The sequence below is a fragment of the Dipodomys merriami genome, unplaced genomic scaffold, assembly GCF_024711535.1.
Source record: "Dipodomys merriami isolate MVZ:Mamm:240054 unplaced genomic scaffold, mDipMer1.0.p SCAF_123, whole genome shotgun sequence".
In the NCBI taxonomy this organism is placed as follows: Eukaryota; Metazoa; Chordata; class Mammalia; order Rodentia; family Heteromyidae; genus Dipodomys; species Dipodomys merriami.
This window is the reverse complement of record NW_027202527.1, coordinates 429,298-450,422: the sequence shown is the minus strand read 5'-3', so window position 1 is coordinate 450,422 and position 21,125 is coordinate 429,298. Positions and strand designations below refer to the sequence as shown.

The 21,125-nt window shown below is 41.1% G+C and overlaps 1 protein-coding gene across 5 annotated transcripts in view; it reads right to left on the bottom strand.

Annotated features, from left to right (window-relative positions):
• LOC138823805 (ATP-dependent RNA helicase DDX3X-like) overlaps window positions 1–21,125 on the bottom strand; it is a 107,048-nt gene that overhangs the window by 40,555 nt on the left and 45,368 nt on the right. For 4 of the 5 annotated variants that reach the window (XM_070017358.1, XM_070017360.1, XM_070017356.1 and 1 more), the window contains one exon: window positions 14,606–14,810. The exons of the other annotated variant lie outside the window; for it this stretch is intronic. The gene's annotated coding sequence lies outside the window, so the exon portion shown is untranslated. The remainder of the gene's footprint in view (window positions 1–14,605; window positions 14,811–21,125) is intronic. 5 annotated transcript variants of the gene reach the window in all.

The window sequence follows — 21,125 nt, the reverse complement described above, 5'->3', positions numbered from 1 at the left end:
CTTTACAAAAAAATAAAAAATAAAAATAAAATAGCAACATGGTGGTCTTGCTGGGATTTGAACCTTCCCCCCCCCCCCAAAAAAAAGGAGTGTGAAGCTGACTGGAACCAATTGTCCCTATGTATCTAAGGACTGGCTGTTTTGTACTGTCCCTTCAAGCTGTTTAGGCAGTCTGTGTGATTGCTGTGTTTGAACAGGCAATATGCTCTTTCCTGGGTTGTGACAGATGGTAGATTTGGCCTGGCATTGCGACCTTTTGTCCTCCCCTTAGGCACTTTGTTACAATGTGGTTGGCATGTCTAAAACAGGCAGTAGATCAGGACAATGACATAGCCTGGCTGAGGCCTTTCTTTTCCCTGATAATTTGGCAATTAAATGGAGGAAAACTTAGTTAAGCTTTGTTAGTTGCTTCCTGGTTCCAACTTCAGTCTGATCTGTTAGAACCAGGTTAAATTAAACAAATAGAGTATTAATTACACCAAGAAAAAAAAGAAATTTAACTGGGACAAACAAGTAAAGTACAGACCCTAGGAATGGAACAAACAGGCCTGGAATTCACTGAAATTTGCAAAGTGATTAAGAATAAGGCCAAACTTGAAAGGCAGGATCTCCTTGTAGAGAAAACTCCAGGACAGTAATTAAAAGAAAAAATTCCTAAGACTTGAAGCAGCCAGGCGCTGGTGGCTCACACTTGTAATCCTAGCTACTCAAGAGGCTGCGATCTGAGGATCATGGTTCAAAGCCAGCCAAGGTTGGAAAGCCCATAAGACTATCTTCAATAAATCACTAGAAAACCGGAAGTGGCACTGTGGCTCGAGTGGTAGAGCACTAGCTTTGAGATGAAGAGCTGAGGGACAGCGCTCAGTCCCAGAGCTCTAGCTGCACCACCACCAAAAAAAAAAAAAAGACTCGAAGTAAATTGTTAAGTTATACTGAAGAATGCAAAAAAACATATATATATATATATATATATATATATATATATATATATATATATATGACAGCACCTAACAGCCATTTTTGCTTCTGTATGAATTGCTTTGTACTGGATGATTGTATGATTTTTGTATGATTTTAACTGTGACTGGTTTTAGTTACTTAGTGGAATGTCAGCCTGGGAGCCTAGAGTTGCTTAGTAAAAGACTTCAAAGGGTTTACAGGCCTGACCAAGGGGGGAAAGTCCTCAGAATTATCCCCACAGCTGCAACGCCCCTCCTGGAGGCCAAGGCAGTAAGGCCCTAGGGAAGAAATATAATGTTTTAAGAAACCTAAGCAACTCCATTTTTGTTTAACACTCTATCTCAGTTCTGCGACTTGACTCGTGATCCATTTTAGCCCCCATGCTAGGAATTTATGACAAAAAGCCATGCACAATTCTTGGAGCCATAGATGGCATTTGCTTAAGGCAGGTGTTAGCCCCCAAGTGGTGTTGCCCCCCACCCACCTAGGACTAATAAGAGTTTCCAAACAACCCATTCTTCAGAGCCCGGGGCGAGACATGCCATGCATTCTGTTGGTCTGGGTGTGACTCATAACCTTTTTCCGTCAAGCTATGGACCAAGGACATTTTTTCTGTAAAGATCAACCAATCATTATTTGCCCAGTTTAGCTTGCTTTTAATGTAAATGTTAACCAATCATGTAATTTCTTATGTAAAAGTTCCTTAAGTTTGTTCAATACTATAAAAACGGCCCTGATTCTATGCTCAGGGCCTCTTAGCGTCACCGGTTACCATGTGCGCAGAAGACCAAGCTCGAGCTGCAATAAACCGGCTCTTTGTTGCTTACATTGATCGTGGTCTCTGGTGGTCTTCTGGGGGTCCCTGAATTTCGGTATAACAATACACAGGTTATTGAAATTCGAAACTCAAAGAAAACCTGGAGTGTTGTTTGATTTTGGGGTGTGATAAGAAATTTGGAATGTAGTTTTTTGTTTTGAGGATTTCTTTGCTTATAGAGACTGTAATTATTTCACTAGCTTTCTTCTTTGATGGGAAGATTTGGGATAAGGACTTTGCCATGTGACTGATAGCCTGAGTTATTCGAATAACTAAAATGTTATCACCATTTTGTAACCACTAACTGCTAGCTCTGCTTCTATAACTTGCTTCTTGGCCAATCTTGAAACTATCACTGGCAACCTGCAAGTGGTGCCTCCTTGCCCATGGATCTTGCTTTTAATAACCCTGAGCTATTTGACTTTATTGCTGTTCTTCACTGTCTTGGTATAGAGGTCAGCTGCCATGGCTAATCAATGACTCCTACTCCTACTGAGTGTTGTTGACTCCTTTCACTGATATTGATTTAGAATCTTACCTGCCCTGGAAAAACTGGGATATTTCAGATCCTTTGTAATTTTTTCAGAAAAATTTAACTTCCCTATCTCTTCACCTATCTTGTCACAGTAAGAAAAAGTTATTTGACCCTAGTTAAACGGTAAGGAGTGTACAATTCAATGAAAATGAATCTACTTTACAAAGAAACCTGTGGGACACAAGCAAAAACAGTCCTGAGAGGCAAATTTATCACCCTCAGTGCCCATTTCAAGAAAATAGAGACAAACCAAGTAAATAATCTCATACTGCAAATAAAACTAATAGAAAAACATGAAAAATGGAACCTAAAGTTCAGAGATGAAGCCAGATAACCAAATTAAGAGCTGGAATTAATGAGATAGAAAATAGGAAAATTATAAATAAAATCAATAAAACAAAAAGCTGGTTCTTTGAAAAAATAAATAAAATTGATGAATCTTTGTTAAGGTTAATTAAGAAAAGGAAAGAGGAAACCCAAATCAACAATATTAGGGATGCCAGGGGAAAAATCACAACAAATACCCAAAACATCCAAACAAGAATTATTTTCAAAAGTTATACTCTTGGACTGGGAAGGTGGCTCAGTGGTAGAGGGCTTGTCTTGCATGCATGAGGCCCTAAAATTGATTCCTCAACATGACATAAGCAGAAAAACCTAGAAGGGGTGCTATGGTTCAAGCTGTAAAACACTAGCCTTGAGCTGAAGAGCTGAGGTACAGAGTCCAGGGCCACAGTTCAAGCCGCACCATGACAAAAAAAAAAAAAAAAAAAAAAAAAAGGAAAAACAAAAGTTAAGCTCTCTAAAAAAAGAAAATCTAGCAGAAATGGATGCATTTTTAGAAAAATATAAGTTGCCCACATTGAGCAAAGAAGAAATAAATCAATTAAATAAGCCAGATATTTACAACAAGATTCAGGAAGCAATCAGAAGTCTTCCAACAAGGAAAAGCCCAAGCACAGATGGATTCACAATGGAATTTTTTTTTTTGTATTTTTTTTTTTGGGGGGGGATCCAGTCGTGAGGCCTGAACTCGGCCTGGGTGCTGTCCCTCAGCTCTTCAGCTCGAGGCTAGCACTCTACCACTTGAGCCACAGCACCACTTCTGGCTTTTTTTTCTGCTTATGTGGTGCTGAGGAATCCAACCCAGGCAAGCCACCTTCCCAGCCCTCACAATGGAATTCTATAACACCTTTAAAGAACTAATACCCATACTCCTCAAGCTCTTCAGAGTAGAAAAAGAGGGAGCGGTCTAAACTCATTCTACAATGCCAGTATCACAGTCATCCCCAAACCAGGCAAAGACACAACCAAAAAAGGGAACTACAGACCAATCTCCTTGATGAACACAGATGCAAAGATCCTAAACAAAATTCTAGCTAACAGAATCCAGAAAGACACACAAAAAAAATCATACACTACAACTAGGTAGGCTTCATCCCAGAAATGCAGGAGGGCTTAACATATGTAAATCAATATATGTAATCCAACACATCAACAGATCCAAGGTCAAAAACCACATGATTATCTCCATTGATGCAGAAAAGGCTTTTGATAAGATACATTTATTCATGTTAAAAGCTCTGGAGAAAATAGGAATAGAAGGAACATTCCTTAAAACAATAAAAGCCATATATGACAGAGCAATCACCAATATTATACTTAATGGGAAAAACTACAACCAATTCTCCCCAAATTAGGAAGAAGGCAAGGATGCCTACTGTCTCCACTCCTCTTCAACAGAATCCTGGAACCCTTAGCCAGGGCAATAAGGCAAGAAAAAGACATTTACGGGATGTCCATAAGGAAGGAAGAAGTTAAACTATCCTTTTTTGCAGATGACATGATACTACACCTTCAAGATCCCAAAAACTCCATCCCCAAACTCTTAGAAATTATAAACCACTTTGGCAACATAGAAGGATACAAAACCAACCCACAAAAATCAGTCACCTTCCTGTATACCGACAATGTACAAGCAGAGAGGGAAATAAAGGAAGCAACCCATTCACAATAACCCCCTTAAAAATAAAATACTTAGGAATTAACCTATTGAAAACCATAAAAACTTAAAGAAAGAAAATACAGAAGACACCAGGAAATGGAAAGACCTTCCCTGCTCTTGGATAGGCAGACTTAATATAGTGAAAATGGCAATACACAAATTCAATGCAATTCCTATTAAAATCCCAAAGATGTACATTATTGACATACAGAAAACAGTCCAAAAATTCACATGGAACAAAAGACCTAGAATAGCCAAAACAATTCTAGGCAAATAAGACAACATGGGAGGGATCTCCATGCCCAACTTCAAACTCTACTATTGAGCCCTAATAACAAAGACAGCCTGGTACTGGCACAAAAACAGACCCAAAGACCAATGGAATAGAATAGAAGATCCAGAAATAAAGTTACATGCCTGCAGTCTACTGATATTTGACAAAGGAGACAAAGACATATAGTACATGAAACACAGCCTCTTCAACTACTGGTGCTGGGAAAACTGGGAGGCCACATGCAGAAAACTAAAAGTGGACCCCAGCCTATCACCATGCACCAACATCAACTCAAAATGGATTAAAAACCTTAACATCAAACCTGAATCTCTGAAACCACTGCAGGACAGAGCAGGAGAGACACCTGAATTTGTGTTTTTTTTTTTTTTAATTTATTTTAATTTTTATTTGACACTTGAATTTGTAGGCACAGGCAGGAACTTCCTGAACAGAGTTCCAGGGTCATAACAAATTGGAGACAGACTCGACAAACGGGAGTACCTTAAAATAAAATGTTTCTGCAGTTAAAGACAAAGCAACCAAGCTAGAAAGACAACCAACTAACTGGGAAAAATATTTACCAGCAATATATCAGACAAGGGGTTAATATCCAGTATATACAGCGAACTCAAGACACTAATCCCTCCAAAACTAATAAACCAATTACTAAATGGGCAAGAAAACTGAAGATAGACTTCTCAGAAGAAGAGATAAAAATGGCAAAGAAACACATGAGGAAATGTTTGCTATCCCTGGTTGTAAAGCAAATGTAAATAAAGACAACCATGAGATACCACCTTACCCCAATCAGAATGGTCCACATCCTAAAGTCAGCCAACGACAAATGCTGGAGGGGATGTGGAGAAAGAAGAACCCTATTTATTATGCTTCTGTTGGGAATGTACACCTGTACAACCACTTTTGGAAAGCAGTCTGAAGGGTCCTCAGAAAGCTAAATATTGACCACCCTTATGACCCAGGCATACTACTTCTAGGCATCCATCCTGAACAACAGGAACCAGGATACAATGACACATACACCTCGATGTTTAATGCAGCACTGTTCACAATAGCCATATATGGCAACAACCCAGATGTCTCACTACAGATGAATGGATCCAAAAACTGTGGTATCTATACACAATGGAGGATTATGCAGCCATTAGAAAGGACAAAATAATGGCATTTGCAGGGATATGGATGGAACTAGAAGAAATCATGGTGAGCAAGGTAAGCCAAGAGCAAAGAAACAAGAGGCACCTGGTGTCCCTGATAAGTGGATGTTAAATCCAAAATGTAAAGTGATATGACAAAATTAACAAGGCTTAAGAAACAAAAGACTTACATCCATAGATTCACTGCTGGAGTTTTTTATTGTTAATTGGAGATAAGAATCTTATATAGACCATTCTGCCTTGGCTGCCTTTAAATCTCACTCCTCAAACCTCAGCCTCCTGAGTTGCTAGGATTACAGATATGAGCCACTAGTGCTCAGTGGCCTTTTTATTTTCTTAAAACTCCTGTGGTTTGGGGTTGGTAATGAATCTGGGTTCTGTCAATGAGCTATTTTGCTCAAGAATAGCATTCTACCACTATGAGTCACAATTCCACTTTGTTCTCTGGTGGTTAATTATGTCTCAGGGAGTTTTTCTTTTGTGTGTGTGTCAGTTGTGGGGCCTGAACTCTGGGCCTGGGTGCTGTCCCTCAGCTCTTCAGCTCAAGGCTAGCAATCTACCACTTGGGCCACAGCACCACTTCCAGCTTTTTCTGCTTATGTGGTTACTGAGGAATTGAATGTAGGGCCTTATGCATGCAAGGCAAGCACTGTACCACAGAGCCATGTTTCCAGTCCCAGTCTTAGGGATTTTTTTGAATTTCAATTCCCAGATCCCAGTCTCCTGAGTAGCTAGGATTTCTAGCATGAACCATGAGCAATTTTTGGGGGGATGGGAGCGGCAGTCCTGGGCTTGAACTCAAGCCCTCAGTACTCTACTTGAGCTTCTTTTTCCTCAAGGCTAGCACTGATGCACAATTTATCAAATTTATTTGTAATAATATGAAGATACAGCAAAACAAGTTTCTGTATTACTATATTGCCAAGCACCTGTCCCATTCAGTCATAAATACAACAAAAAATAGGTACCATTGCCAGTCATCAGTGAGTCATATTTGAAATCCTAGCTACTCAGGTGTCTTGAGAGCTAAGGATAGCGTTGCAAAGACAGTCCAGACAGAAAACTTCCTGTGAGGCTCTTATCTCTAATTAACCACTCAAAAAACCTTAAGTGGTGCTGTAGCTCCAAGTAGTAGGGCATTAACCTTCAGTGAAAGAGCTCAGCAATACCTCCTAGGCCTGTGTTCAAGCTCCATGACAGACTCCCCCAAAAAATAAAATAAAATTTAAAAAAAAATATATAATTCACAACTCTAGTATGTGAATGATGTTGCAATTGTTAATACTTTCTTGAGAAATACAAAAGTCTGAGTGTCTTCAGGATTTACCCTAACTCAATTTTGTTTTTATATAGAGAGTGCAAATGAACTTTGGATCTGGCTCATTTCCTTTGATGTAGATTTAAAGATTTTTCTAGTTGAACAAGTTAGTGTGATTAAGTATATAAATGATGTGACTTTTGAGTACTGCTGGGTGCTAATAGTGGAATTACTACTAGGTTGTTTGGTAACATGTAATATACAACTATCAAATTGGGAAGGAAAATAAAACAGCTTTTCACTTTGAAAAAAAGTAATACTGCCGGGCACCTGTGGCTCATCCTGTAATCCTAGCTACTCAGGAAGTTGAGATCTGAGGATTGTGGTTCAAAGCCAGCCTGGACAGGAAAGTGAAACTCTTACCTACAATAAACCACCAGAAAACTGGAAGTGGTGCTGTGATTCAAGTGATACAGTGTTAGCATTGAGCTGCAGAGCTGAGGGACAGTGCCCAGGCCTGGAGTTCAAGCCCCACGACCGACAAAAACAAAAAACAAACAAACAAAAAAGAAACCAAAAAACTGTATTGCAGAAATAGCTAATGAAGCAAACCATAACCATTTCAGACATCAAGGTGTTTTTTGTTTTTGTTTTTCACATACGAGGACTGAACTCAAACATTGTCTCTTAGCTTTTTCACTCAAACCTTTTGCTGGTTAAATGGAGAGTCACAGACCTTCTTGCTTGGGCTGGTATCAAACTGCAGTCCTCAAATCTCTACCTCTGGAACAGATAGGTTTGTAGGGGTGGTACTAGTGCTTGGATCTTTTCTGAGAAATACATATGTGTTTTATTTTTAAAAGTTATTGCCACTGGGTTAATTAGCTCACACCTGTAACTCATACACTCAGGAGACAAAATATTGGGAAGAAAGAAATTCAAAATGATCTGGGTGTGCTGACATATGAAAGGGATACTAGGGGTTGGGAAGGTGGCTCAGTGTAGTGTACTTGTCTTGCATGCATGAGGCCCTGTGTTCAATTCCTCAGCACCACATAAAGCCAAAAAAGCTGGAAATGACGCTGTGGCTCAAGTGGTAGAGTGCTAGTCTTGGGCTGAAGAGCGAAGGGATAGGTTTAGGTCCCACGACTGACCAAAAAAAAAAAAAAAGGACTACCTGTTTATGTGGGAAGGGGAAGTATAGATAAGAGAACTGTGGCTCAAGACTTGCCCTGCTAAAAACAATCGACTGCCAGAATTGTAAATACATCTTTTGATGGGAAAACAATGGAAGGATGACTGATCAAGATCTACAGTACCTACTGAAATTTTTTTTTTTTGATTGTCATGGAACCTGAACTCTGGGCCTAGGTGTTCACTATCCCTCAGCTCTTCACCTCAAGGCTAGTGCTCTAGTGCTCTACTACTTGAGCTACAGCGCCACTTCTGGCTTTTTCTGCTTATGTGGTGCTGAGGAATCAAACCCAGGGCCTCATCCATGCTAGGAAAGCGCTCTACCACTGAGCCACCTCCCTCCCATCCTATTCCCTCTCACCCTAACCAGTGAAACACATCTCCCACTCCCACTACTCACCAAAAAAGCCAGAAGTGGAACCCTGGCTCAGTGACAGCATGTTAGCCCTGAGCATAAAAACCTGGGGGACAGTGAACTGCAGACACACATACACAAAGATGGGTTGTCTCATAACCTAAATAAATCTTTTTCTGTTGTTTTGGCACTTTAACCATTATACCATAGTAAAGTTCATTTCTATTCATGTCTATTTGGGGATCCAAATGCTTTCCATACTTGTTTATTTTACTCACATTCGAAGAATTCACTAAGTTGTCTGTGCCTTGAGGTTTCTATATCAGCTCCTTCTTTTACACCAAAAATTCATATGCTTGGCTTTACTTGTCCCAAAATTATGGTCATGATTCATTTGCTTGTTTTTCTTTCCCATCCTGGGGCTTCACAACATAAAACTGTCCATGACCTTTTGTTTCTTCAAGGCTAATACTACTTTTGGCTTTTTTTTTTTTTTTTTTTTTTTTTTGTCAGTCATGGGGCTTGAACTCTGGGCCTGGGTGTTATCCCTCAACTCTTCAGCTCAAGCAAAGTGTTCTACTACTTAGGCCATAGTGCCACCTCTGGTTTTCTGAGTGGTTTATTGGAGTTAAGAGTCTCATGGCCTTTCCTGACCTGCCTGCCTTTGAACTGTCATCCTCAGATCTTAGCTTCCAGAGTAGTGAGGATTACAGATATGAGCCACCACACCTGGCTTTCTGGCCTTTTTTTTGGTAGTTAATTAGAGATAAGGGTTTCATGGGCTTTCCTGCTTGTGTTGGCTTTGAACCATATTCCTCAGATTTAAGCTTCCTGAGTATCCTGGATTACAGGCATAAGCCACTAGTGTGCTTGGCTTTTTTTTTTTTTTTTTGGTTGGTCCTGGGGTTTGGGTGCTGTCCCTGCGCTCTTCAGCTCAAGGCCAGTGCTCTACTGCTTGAGCCACAATGCCACTTCTGGTTTTCTAGTGGTTTATTGGAGATAAGAATCTCACGGAATTTCCTACCCAGGCTGGCTTTGAACCCTGATTATCAGATCTCAGCCTCCTAAGTAGCTAGGATTACAGGTGTGAACCATCAGCGCCCAGCTCTTGGCTGCTTTTTAAAATGTTAATTGAATGTACTAATTCTTCAATTTTATATTTAATCATATATACCTAGGTGGTAACACTTCCAATATAATTTCTTTTTACTTACAGCTTTAGGCAAGAAACTTCCTGCTGTAACAATACTTTAATTCTAAAATGGTTTCATTTTTTTTGATACGGTTAAAAAAATATCATATATATATATATATATATATACATATATATATATGTATGATATATATGTACTGGGGCTCAAACCAGGATATTGCACTTGCTAGGCAAGTGCTTTGCCACTGAACTACATCCCAGCTCATGGTTTCATTTTTCAAAATCAAGCCTTTGGACATAGCAGTTGGGATCCTACAAATTTTTTTGGATATTTACATATTTGCTGATCTTTGCAATTAGTAGGATGACAAAACATGAAACAAATCAAAACAACCATACTTTATACTGGCTTTAACTAATTATTTTTTTGGGGGGGTCTGGTCGTGGGGCCTGAACTCTGGGCCTGGGCGTCGTCCCTCAGCTCTTCAGCTCAGGGATACCACTCTACCACTTGAGCCATAGCTCCCCTTCCAGCTTTTTTCTTTTTGCTTATGTGGTGCTGGGGAATCGAACCCAGGGCCTCAGGCATGCAAGGCAAGCACTGTACCACTGAGCCACCTTCCCAGCCCCTTTAACTAAAATTTTTAAAGGACAGCATTCTCCAGTGGGTAAACTACTTACCAAGTATATTAAAACACATCACATTCAAACCTTCATGTCACAATTACAGACATACTCTACATAAGTGGCAGAAAGTGAGTGTCTATACATATTCCCCAAGTGTTTCTGTATAAGGTAAGACTAGACTTTAATCTCTACTGGCAACAATATGTTATTCTACATATATATATTTTTCTTTTGCAACAATTATGGGGTGTGGGCACTTTGCTTGATCTTTGTTTGCTCAAAGCTAGCAATGTACCACTTGAGGAATAACTATACTTCCAGTTTGTGTGTGTGTGTATGTGTGGTTAATTGGAGATGAAGAATCTACAGAATTTCCTGCCCATGATGGCTTCATGCCCAGCTCAATGTGTATTTTCTTTTTTGTTGGTTTTTTTTTGGTCCGGTCGTGCAGCCTCAACTCTGGGTCTGGGCACTGTCCCTCAGCTCTTCAGCTCAAGGCTAGCACTCTACCATGTGAGCCACAGCGCCACTTCTGGCTTTTTTCTTTTTGCTTATGTGGTGCTGAGGAACCGAACCCAGGGCCTCATGCATGTAAGGCAAGTGCTCTAACACTGAGCCACCTTCCCAGCCCCTTAACAAAAGTTTTATACATAACAGCCAGAGCCGTAACAAGCATTTAAGAAAAGCAAGGAAGGATCTGCAGTTTATACTCATAATTCTAACTACTCAGGAGGCTAGGATATGGTGATTGAGATTTGAAGCCATTATAGACAGACAAATCTGAGACTTACCTCTGGTTTAAAAAGCCAGAACTGGAAGTATGGCACAAAGTATGGAATAAAGTGCCAGCCACTACTGAAGATGCTTAATGAGAGGTAGAATATAAACCATGAACAGAAAGCTAAAAATGTGCTCAAAGGCCAGAGTTTAAGCACTAGTTCTGAAAAATCAAAATAAAACTCCATGAGCATTGGCTTATAAAGTTGTTATTTTAACTACATTTTCGTTTACTTTGTTGCTCATTGGTGGCTTTTTTTCTTTTAACCTCTTGGCAGGGCTCACAGGTTTTGCAAGTGTCATTCTAGCACTATGTGAATTCAAAAGTAATCATTTCACGTTTTACTGTTTTGCACTTGAGGAGACCGGAGGTTGTAACTGTATACAGCATATTGCCAGTATATGGTCTTCTTTCAAGGTTTTCTCCCAGTCATTCCACTAGCCAGGTTCACATTTCTGGGTGCTTTCCCTCTGCTCTTTAGCTGAATGCCAGTGCTCTACCACTTGAGCCACAATGCCACTTTTGGTTTTCTGATGGTTTATTGGAGATAAGTGTTTTATGGACTTTCCTGCCCAGGCTGGCTTTGAACTTCAATCCTCAGATCTCAGCCTTCAGAGTAGCCAGGATTACAGGTGTGAGCCACCAGAACCCAGCTATATTTGTTTTTAAGATCTCCATTACTTTTCAAAGGAAAACGAACTAGATATGTATAAAACAACCCCAAGGCTCAGTGGTAGAGCACTTGCCTTGCATGCATGAGGTCCTGGGTTCGATTCCTCAGCACCACATAAGCAGAAAAAAAAAAGCCAGAAGTGGCATTGTGGCTCAAGTAGTAGAGCACTAGCCTTGAGCTGAAGAGCTGAGGGACAAAGCCAAGGCCCTAAGTTCAGGCCCACGACTGGACCCCCTCCCCCCCCAAAAAAAGATCAAAAGTGGAAAAAAAAAGTTTAATTTTTATTGTTATTATAAAAGTGATGTACAGTGGGGTTCCATGTAAATCAGATTAGTAATTTAAGAATTACATTTTTAATAATCTTCCCATGAATTGTTAATTTCTTTCCTATAATATCTGATCTGAGGCAGTATTACTCTTATTTCTTATTTTGTATTGGCTTAAATTTCCAAAGGTATGCTTTGGTTTAAATTTTCTTTCTCTCTCTTTAGTTGAACAAAGGGGACTACTATCATAAAAACTTGTTCTAAAGCCAGGTGTTAGTGTTCACACCTGTAATCTTAGCTACTCAAGAAGCTGAGCTCTTAAGATCATGGTTCAAAGCCAGCTTGTGCAGAAAATGATAGAAAACTAGTGTTGAACACTGAAGATCAGGGAAAGTACCCAAGCCCTGAGTTCAAGTCCCAAGAGTGACAAAAAATAAAAACAAAACAAAAAACACCAACAATACACAAAACAAATAATTTTTAATTTTAACATGTGAGTTAATTTGGGCATGCATGTTCTCCTTTTTGGTCATAAGTAAGTTCCAACTCCTTGTGTGGCTTTTATTTGTTAATTTATTTTTAATATATATTTTGGGTCCGGTTGTGGGGCCTGAATTCCGGGCCATGGACAGCCTAGGCGCTGTCCATTAGCTCTTCAGCTCAAGGCTAGCACTCTCCACTTGAGCCACAGCGCCACTTCCAGCTTTTTTCTTTTTGCTTATGTGGTGCTGAGGAATTGAACCCAGGGCCTCATGCATGGAAGGCAAGCGCTCTACCACTGTGCCACCTTCCCAACCCTTGTGTGGCTTTTAGTATGACTGTATATTGTACTTTTTTGTGGGGGGAGGGGCAGGGGAGTCAGTTGGGAGGGTTGCACTCAGAGCCTGAGTGCTGTCCCTGAGCTTTTTCACTTAAGGCTAGTGATATGTACCACTTTGAATCACAAAGCCACTTCCAATTCTCTTGTGGTTAACTAGGAGATAAGTCTCACATGGACTTTTTCTGTCTAGGCTAGCTTTGGACTGTCATCTTCAGATCATAGCCTGTGAATAGCTTAGGATTATAGTTATGAGCCACCGGTGCCTGAATTTTAACTTTTTTTATTCCATATATTCTTTACACTAGAAACTCTTCCTGAGCTGGTGGGTATCAGTATAATCCTAGATACTAAGCAGGGGAGATCTGAGGACTGTAGTGGGAGGAAAGGAAGGAGCGAGGGAGGGAAAAATGGAGAGAGGAAGGGAGGGAGGGGAAAAAAAAGAAAAAAAAAAGATAAATCCATGGCCTGGGAATGTGGCTTAGTGGTAGAGTGCTTGCCTGTCATGAAACCCTAGGTTCAATTCCTCAGTAACATACAAAAAGCTGGAAGTTGCCCTGAGGCTCAATTGGGTGATAAGTCTCATAGGAACTTCTGTCTAGGCTGGCTTTGAACTGTCATCTTCAGATCTCAGCCTCCTGAGAAGCTAGGTTTACAGTCATGAGCCTTGAGCAGAAAGAAGCTCAGAGACAGTGCCTAGACCCAGAGTTTAAAACCCAGAACTGGGACAAAAACAAAACAATCACTTTTCTGATATAGTTTAATCTTTTCAAGTCATTTTTATAATTCATTAAGAGATTCCAAAATAATGTCAGTCTTAGTATATTCTACTTAATCCTCAAATAGGCTTTCTTTATTTTATTTTATTTATTTTTTGGGGTCGGTTGTGGGGTCTGAACTCTGGGCCTGGGCACTGTCCCTCAGCTCTTCAGCTCAAGGCTAGTGCTCTACCCATTGAGCCACAGCATCACTTCCGGCTTTTTTCTTTTTGCGTATGTGGTACTGAGGAATGGAACCCAGGGCCTCATGCATGCAAGCAAGCGCTCTACCACTGAGCCACCTTCCCAGCCCCTAGGCTTTCTTTATTAAGGCATCCCTGTGACTTACAAGTTTTCCTATTTTGAATGGCAAAAAATATTTTTCTCATTCTGGTAAGCATGTTGGTGCTGTTATCTCTTATCCTTTTATTTTGTTCATTCTGTGAGGGAAAAATTCCCTCACAATATGAACAGTAATTTAATGGGAAATTTATTTAAAAGGGAAATAAAAATCTCTGGATTTATTTCCTCATGAAGCTCCCTGATATATTCCTTTAACTATGTGCTTTGGTCTTCTTGTAGTTTCACTAATAGAACCTAGGGTTTTTTTATTGACTTTGTGGATATACACGGTGTATGAACATTTTTTAAATTTTGTATTCTGAAACTTCAAAATACTTCTATCAGAACTCAAATAACCAATCTGTAAGTTAGCAGCACCTGAAAATCTTTTAATGCACATAGTTTTTACGTGGTGAATGAATCTGAGGTTCTAATTCTTTAGAGTTTGAATTTTATTCTAGATATAATTAAATAATCTTATGCCGAAATTGCTTAAATCACCTGGAATGAGAAATGTAAAGGTAACTTGAATAATTTTTGCAACAAATTTCTGCTTATAGTGTTCTTCATTTTAAATAATGAAATATTGATAATCAACAAAACCATTTAACAATTTACCTTTAGGTTTTGGTGTGTAATACATTTCAGTTAAATAGTCTACTACTTTTTGAAGATTGCAAACAGGCAATGTTACAAGAAGATCAAATCCAGCATGGAGAGCTGCTGGTGAATCACAGATTGGATCAGTCTGGTTAGCTGGCAGTTCTTCATTCCTTATATATTACAGGCAAAGCTTTGGATACAGTCAAGATGAAATAAAGTCCTACAGAGTTTGAAAAAGATACCACATGTTATTTTAGTGAAAACATATTAAGAAAAGAATATTTCTTGAAAGAAAACACCTTTTTATACTATATTACATAGGCATCTGAAAATTAGTTTTCCTAAAAAAAAATTGTAATTTACAAACTGGTAAATTGCTGAGCACTAGTGGCTCACACATAATCTAGTTACTTAGGAGATTTGATATTTGGTTAAAAGTCAGTGCAAACAGTAAAGTCTGAAAGACTCTTCTCTTCTTTCCAATTAACCACAAAAAAGACAGGAGTGGAGGTATGGCAAGATGCCAGCCTTAAAAAAGTTCAGGGACAACCCCCAGGTCAAGCATCAGTACCAGCAAAATAAACAAAAATAAATGAGTAGCGTTACCAGTCAATTTTTAAAGTTAGATATTTTAAGCTATTAAAATTAAAATGTATATTATTCTTTTAATCAGACATAAATTAAATGTATTTTAAATAAAATTGAAGTTTCTTTACCTTGGTTTACAAGATGTGCAAACATTCATCAAAATATTTAAGATGGGCTAGTTGCTGGTGGCTCACACTAGTAGCCCTAGCAACTCTGGAAGCTGAGAAGACCATGACACTCATCTCCAATTAACCACCTGAAAACTAAAAGTGGAGCTGGGGCTCAAAGTGGGCAGAGTGCTAGTTAGTCTTGAATTAAAAAAAAAAAAAAAAGGAAATATAAAGATGGGCTCAGTGGTTCAACTTGTAACCCCTCCTTAAGAGTTGAGATTGTAAGATCATGGTTGGAAGCCAGTCTTTATCAAAAAGCTTGATATTTCATCTATGCCACATAGTGGTAAACTCCAATCATCCTCAGTAATAGAAGGAGGAACAAGACAGTGGCACAGGCTGACCCAGGAATAAAGTGACACTTGAGAAAAGGGCATGGTTCTGCTATATCCCCAACTCGGAGCCCCGGAAAAGACCACCAGAGACTGCGACCAATGCAAGCTACAAAGAGTCATTTATTGGCAAGCCCGGGCTCGGTCCTCTATGCACTTGGTAACCGGTGATGCTAAGAGGTTCCGAGCCTAGGGTTACACACTTTTTATACACTTTTCGGGGTAGGGCAGAGACTTAACATACATCATAACATCTTGTAGCAAATCATCACACACGGCGGGAAATCACATGATTGGCATACTACAAAGCGGGAAAATATCAGGGACAGGGGACTGGGTGGTTTAAGGGCTGATGTGCTCTGAACTGATTCGTAAAAGACTGCAAGTATGACTCAAGGAGATACGTGCTAAACTGCAGGGCTTGTCACTTAGATAGTGATCACCAGAGCCCGGGAGGGGCTTTCTGGTATTTCAGATATTTTCTGGTACCTTGTGTGAGCAGGCACCATCTGTGCTGATATCCTGTTATCTGCTCTGAAGCAAGTCAAAGTTTGGGCAACATGGAGTTACTTATTTAGCAAAAAGCAAATTACAGAAGCAAAACGAGTGGTTAGTAACTATAACATAATCTGATCAATTTTTTTCCAGTCTTTCAGTTCAATGCCTAATAGGTGTGGGAATCTGATTTAAACCCCAGTACTTCCAAATATAAAAATAAAAAAGCAAGCTGGGCGCTGGTGGCTCACGCCTGTAATCCTGGCTATTCAGGAGGCTGAGATCTGAGGATCGCGGTTCAAAGCCAGCCCGGGCAGGAAAGACCGTGAGACTCCTATCTCCAATAAATCACCAGAAAACCGGAAATGGCGCTGTAGCTCAAGTGGTAGAGCACTAGCCTTGAACTGAAGAGCTGAGGGACAGCACCCAGGCCCAGAGTTCAAGACCCACGACCGACAAAAAAAAAAAAAAAAAAAAGCACAATATTAAAAACTGGAGTTTTTCATTGTGAGGGACGAGTAAATAAAAAAACAAACAAAGGGCTGCTCTGGCCATAAAAGGCCCTGTGCAGACATCTCCCTGTCTCTGCATAAGTCCACCGTGCTCATGGCTCCATGAGACTGTGGGAGGGTCCTGGGTGAAAGGATATTGATGAGTCCGCCTTTAAAAAGAATATAAAGCCGGGCGCCGGTGGCTCACGCCTGTAATCCAAGCTACTCAGGAGGCTGAGATCTGAGAATCGCGGTTCAAAGCCAGCCCGGGCAGGAAAGACCGTGAGACTCCTATCTCCAATAAATCACTAGAAAACCGGAAGTGGCGCTGTAGCTCAAGTGGTAGAGCGCTTGCCTTGAGCTGAAGAGCTGAGGGACAGCGCCCAAGCCCAGACAGAGTTCAAGCCCCATGACCGACAAAAAAAAAAAAAAAAAAGAATATAAAATGTGGAGTTAGAAACAGAACAAAATTATTGATTATCAGGAATAGGACCTGTAAGCCTGGGATAGGCAATGTGCCTCTCCAGGCCTTCTCAAGGATAAAGTCATTATTCAACAGAGCAAGCTCTGGAGAACCAGGCTGAGTCACCTCCCTATAGCTGCTTCCCTGATCTCCTGTCTGGTGAGACAAGGTTGCTGGGGACTGTGGGGGAATAGCAGGCACTCTTGGGGCTCCACACAGATTGTACTTAAATAAGCAGCAATGCACATATCAGTTCCCTAAGGACTAGAAGGAGCCCAGGAGAGCACCACTCTGAGCTACAGCTGAAGAAGTTTTCATTCTAAAGTATTGGCTTTTGGTCTTTTTCTTTTTTTAAAAAAAGTACATTCAAAAAGCAAAAATAGACAGGCACTAGAAGCTCACACTGGTAATCCTAGCTACTCAGGAAGCTACTTAGTTCAAAGCCAGTCTATGCATAAAAGTCCATGAGACTAGTCTCCAATTAACCACTCTCTCCCCTCTCCCCTACTCTCCCCATCCTCGACAAAAAAGTAGAGATACAGCTCAAGTATTAGAGCACCAGCCTTGAGTGAAAAAGTTGTTTTGTTTCCTTGGCATAAATTAATCCAAGTAATTAATCAAGTTTGGTCCCCCCATCCTCCCACTGCCACCCTGAGAATTGTGTGAAGAGACTGCAAAATTGGATCAGGGCAAGTCTAGATATGGTAGCTTTAATTTATATACCTCATTTAAAAAAAATTTTTTTTATTGTAGCTGTAGTATCTTATTTTCCTCTTTGATGATCAATGAAAGTCTTCCCAGGCCTTACCTGAAAAGCTCAGAGTTGATGTATGGGTGGGAACAGTTAAGACCTTTGTGACATCTTTGACTGCTGTATTATAACTATTGATTTTGTACATGGGACAATATTAGACAGATGATGGGAGGTTGGCCTAATAGTTTCATGAAGACAAAGGACCCAGACTTGGGGTCCCCCTCAACTGTGTCGAAGTTTTCTCCATATGGTCATGAGGACAAAGATCACACCCCAAGTTTTGTCTCTTCCATACTGTACCTGACGTTAGAATCCCAAAAGACTGTTTCTTGCCAATCATGCCTTTCCTTTTAGAATCGTTTATCCTGGAGGTGAGCATTGTTCCGGAGGACCCAGCACCCCAAGGTGCTCCTCACTGCCCAGCCCAGCTCAACATGCCTGCCAATGAATGTGGGGCCCAAGGGAGCTCTCCTGGGGGTTTTATCTGCTAATGTTGTGGAAAATAAAATTTGAATGTTGTTTCTCCCTCCCCACAAAGAATAGGGCCAACCCTGAAAGTCAGGATCTCCCTCTACAAAAAAACAAAACTCCGTATTAGTCAATAAAAGGAAAAATTCTGAAGCTAAAGGCTTGAAATTTAGTGAGTTACTGGAATTTGGTAAAAAACAGCAAAAATCCAGAAAAATCTGGAAAACCTGGACAGTACTTTGATTATGGGTATGATGCTATTTTATTAACTTGCTTCTTTGCTGGGAAGATTTGAGATAATAACTTTGCCTTGTGACTTATTATCTTGGTTATTGGAATTATAATCACCATATTGTAATCACTAACTGCTAGCTCTGCCAATCAAGAAACTACCATTGGTCACTTGCAAGAGCTCCCATGGATCTTGCCTTTAAATACCCTGAACTATTTGACTTTCCTGCTGATCTTCACTGAAGTTGCTGCAGCTAACAAAGATTCTGAGTTGGTGACTCCTTTTGCTGATCGTGGGTTTGAGTCCCACCAGCCACGGGAAGTTGGGATATTTCAACAGAAAAGACAAAACACTAAAGCAAACAAAATTCTCTATATTAAAAGTCTCACCTTAAGTGCTAAGATACTTCTCTAAACAAACTACAAATTTCTTCTATTTGCTTCAGTACATGAATTATCAACTCATCATTTGGGCAAAGATCTCCTACGTCTTGATCCTTGTATACATATATAAGGATCCTTGTATGTTTTACTGTAATTTAATATAGTTAGACTGAGTATTGCAAATACAATTTAATATTATTCATTTCTTCCCTCAAATTCATTTGGGAATTGCAACATAGAAAAGCATTCAGAGAGAGGGGGACCAAGATGGTGAAGGGACAGTAGGGAAACACCACAGCTCTCCCCAATAAAAAAGAGAGTTTGAGTTCCAACACTTAAATTTCCCCAAGAGACTGACAACAACAAAAATACAAACACCCAAAGAAAAACAGGAGGCAGAAAAAACAAAAAAAGAACGAAAAGGAAGAATTTTAGAACGCAGAAGCGCAGAGACCCCTCTTCCAATCTTTACTGGCTACGCAGCAACACACCAAGCCTCAGCCAGCCTGGCCTGGCAGGGGCTGCCAGAGTGCCCAGAGACACAGGGGGTTGTATTCAGACCACCTGTGCAGAAAACGCCTGAGATACCAGTGTCAGACCTGCTGATCTCGGTGAACAGAGAAACGTCCAAGCAGGGAGCCTGCACAAAGATTCTTCTCCCCTCCCCCCACTCTCTGAGCAGAGGGGCTCCATCCTGCCAAAGCCACTGGGCCCCAGGGCAGGAACCCCAGAACTACATGGGTCCACCCACAGAATGCCAGAGCAGAAAGCTTGCAAGGTACTGGTACTGATCCAGAGAGTGCAAACAGAGACAAACCTCAGCTCTCAGAACCTGCACAGAGACCACTCCTCCACCCCTTGGCCAGAGGCCAGTGCACAGCCCACCCAAGGACAGCCAACCGGCTAGCCAACCCAAACAGCATCAAAGAAACAAAGACAGAGGATAAACACACAGAGCCACCACTGCACAGCCCAGCCCACAAGCATCTCAATGGCAACCAGGGATCTACATTGCACAGAAACAACAACTAGCTCCAGGGTGAGTACCCAGCAGGGGACAGCTTATTCCTCATCAATGGAGACCAGAGCTGGTGGGAACCCCCAGATCTTGACCCAGACCTCTACCACAACACTCACTAAAACTGGGAACTGTTTGAATGTTTGACCAGCCGGTGGTGCACATACAGCCAGCCAGGCTTAAAGCCGGTGGTGCACATACAGCCAGCCAGGCTAGATAAAGCGCGCCCCTAGAAGGGACCCTGAACACCCAAGCAAGGAACAGCGCCCGCGGGTCACAATAGCCAAAAGTGGAAGAAACCTGAACTGTGTACTCCAGGCTGCATAAACCAGGCAGGGTATACAGCAGCACAGGTCCACCTGGCACGCCCCAGGCCCAGGACTGGTAGCCAGGACCTGGGGAACGGGTGCCTGAGCAACACAACTAACTCCTCCCGACTGAAGTCAGAAACTGAACATACACCTCAGCAGAGGGTGGGGTGGGGGTAGGGGACAGGGAACTGCACCCTCTGGGGAAATCACACCCGTGACAGCAAAAGACCTGGGTGTCCAGGACAAGAGAACTAGAAGCCCAAACCCTACCAGAACTTGACCCATATATATCCCAGGCCGGGAATTGGACAACTTAGGCCACCAGCACCTAATAATAGTCAGGCACTCAAGCTAATAAGGTGGCTCAGTGGTATAGTGCTTGCCTTGGGTGCATGAGGCCCTGGATCTGACTCCTCAGCACCACATAAGCAGAAAGAACCAGAAGTGGTGCTGTGGCGCTAGCCTTTAGCTGAAGAGCTCAGGGACAGCACCCAGACCCAGAGTTCAGGCCCACGACTGAAGGGAAAAAAAAAAATCAGAAGCCCATAGCAGACTACAGCAACTGGGAGAGTACATCCAGTACATCCAGTACACCTGATCTTGCCAAGAGCACCTGCAAGAGTAAACAGAAGCAGTTTAGGCCGCTCAGTCCTTCTAAAGGTGGGAATTGCCAGTGATCTACAGGAGACAGCCAAGAGCCCTATGTAGGTCAGACCAGCAGCTGGAGTTTGGCCCCCAACAAAACCCAGACCAGGTACAGACTCAGCCAACCCAGAAACAGCAACCAAACAAAGACAGACACCTATTGACCCAAACAAAATATCAGATTA